General features: G+C 40.3%; 1 long non-coding RNA gene across 1 annotated transcript; it reads right to left on the minus strand.

Annotated features, from left to right (window-relative positions):
• Positions 1–1,257: 1,257 nt before the first annotated feature.
• Positions 1,258–1,469, minus strand: LOC139027273 (uncharacterized). Its single transcript, XR_011479346.1, has 2 exons — positions 1,417–1,469; positions 1,258–1,313 (listed from the first exon to the last, which is right to left on the minus strand). It is a non-coding gene; the product is annotated as an uncharacterized lncRNA (long non-coding RNA).
• Between the last annotated feature and the right edge of the window lie 765 nt (positions 1,470–2,234).

Raw genomic sequence — 2,234 nt, forward strand, 5'->3', positions numbered from 1 at the left:
ACAAGAGAGACAGAGAGACAAGAGCTAGAGAGAGAGGGATAGAAAAAGATAGGGGAGAGAGAGGAGACTAGATACAGATGGGGAAGAGAGGGAGATAGTAGAGACGAGAGAGACATGATAGAGAGAGAGAGAGAGAGACAGACAGATACAGAGAGAGAGGACAGAAGATTAAAACAGATTAAGGGAAGAGGAGAGAGAGAGAGAGAGACCAGACAGATAACGAGAGAGAGGAACAGAGATAAACAGATTAAGGAAGAGAGAGAGAGAGAGAGAGAAGAGAGAGAAGAGAGAGAAGAGAGAGAGAGAGAGAAGAGAGAGAGAGAGGAAGAGAGAAGACAGACAGATACAGAGAGAGAGAATGACAGAATACAGATAGGAAGAGAGAGAGAGGACAGAGAGAGACTATAAAAGGAAGAGAAGAAAGTGCATGATCATAAGCAGACAGTGGTAATAACCATTGTGTCTGTTGATTGATATTCAATTGATCAAAATTTTAATCAGCAGTTATTAATGTTACATGTGTGTGTGTGTGCGTGTGCGTTGGTGCGTGTGCCATTGGTGTGTGTGTGTGTGTGTGATCTTCTGTGCGTGTGTTGTTTCCGGATGTGTGTGAGTCCTCCTCTACAATATCAATGTCAACACATTTAAGACTGCTGCTTCATTAAAGGCAGGTGAACAGTTCTTCACCAACATTTAGACTGCTGCTTTCATTTGAAGTTGGGTGAACAGTTCTCACACCATTTAAGACCTACTGCTTCATTAAGTCGGTGAACATTCTCAACCAACATTCAGACTGCTGGCTTCAATTAAGTCAAGGTGAACAGTTCTCCACAATTTAGACTGCTGCTTATGTAAGTCAGTTGTGAACAGTTCTCACACATTTAGGACTGCTGCTTCATAAGTCAGGTGAACAGTATTCTCATCACATTTAGACTGCTGCTTCATTAGTCATGGGTGAACAGTTCTCATCACATTTAGACTGCTTTGACTGTCATTAAGTCAGGTAACAGTTCTCCACACATTTTAGACTGCTGCTTCATTAATTCAGTGTGAACAGTTCTCATCACACGTTTAGACTGGCTGCTCATTAAGTCAGGTGAACAAGTTCTCAATCACATTTAGACTGCTGCTTTCATTAAGTCAGGTGCGAACAGTTCCTCAATTCAAATTTAGAACTGCTGCTTCATTAAGCAGGTGAAAGTTTCTCAACACATTTAGACTGCTAGCTTCATTAAGTCAGGTGAATCAGTTCCCAAGCACATTTAGACTGCTGCTTCATTAAGTCGGTGTGAACAGTTCTCAACACATTTAGACTGCTGCCTTCATTAAGTCGGGTGAACAGTTCTCAGAACACATTTCAGACTGCTGCTTCATTAAAGTCAGGTGACAGTTTCTCAACACAGTCTATTCCAAGACTTGCTGCTTCATTAAGTCAGGTGAACAGTTCTCAACACATTCAGACAGCTGCTCATTAATTCAGGTGAAACAGTTACTCAAACACATTTAAGCTGCTGTTGTTCATAAGTCAGGTGAACAGTTCTTCAACCATCATTTAGATTGCGCTTCATTAAGTCAGGTGAACAGTTCACACATTCAGACAGCTGCTTCATTAGAGTCGGGTGACAGTTTCACACATTTAGACTGCCTTGCTTCATTAAAGTCGGTGAACAGTTTCTCAGCACATTTAGACTGTGCTGCTTTCATTAAGTCGGGTGAAACAGTCTCACCACATTTAAGACCTGCTTGCTGTCATTAAGTGGTGAACAAGTTCTCACATAACATTTAGGACTGCTGCCTTCATGAAGTCAGGTGAACAGGCTTGTGTACTTTTATTAAAACAGGGTTATTCATTAATTTAATTTTCCCCACAAGTGTGATAAAATGGCATTGTACATCATAATCCTCTTAATGTCCTGAACAAGATGTTGTTCATCATATCATTATGTTACAAATAACAAAACAAATGGCTGCCTCCACTTTTCCTTTGACAAAGGAAGACGTACATGACATTAAAACATACTCAAGTTAAAGCTGTAGCAGCCATTGGTTGGAGTATCACACAAATATACATTACGAACACAAACAGAAGACTGTTCATTATAAAAACACACAACATCAACAACACGAATGTGGGACAACATGAGGTTTGAATACAGATCTAATTAACGTTAGTTAGCAGCGTTGCGGAAATTTTTCCCATGATTACAGTGCTTCTTTGGCTTCAGGATGAAAAT

This window comes from Salvelinus sp. IW2-2015, unplaced genomic scaffold (assembly GCF_002910315.2).
Source record: "Salvelinus sp. IW2-2015 unplaced genomic scaffold, ASM291031v2 Un_scaffold9090, whole genome shotgun sequence".
NCBI lineage: Eukaryota > Metazoa > Chordata > Actinopteri > Salmoniformes > Salmonidae > Salvelinus > Salvelinus sp. IW2-2015.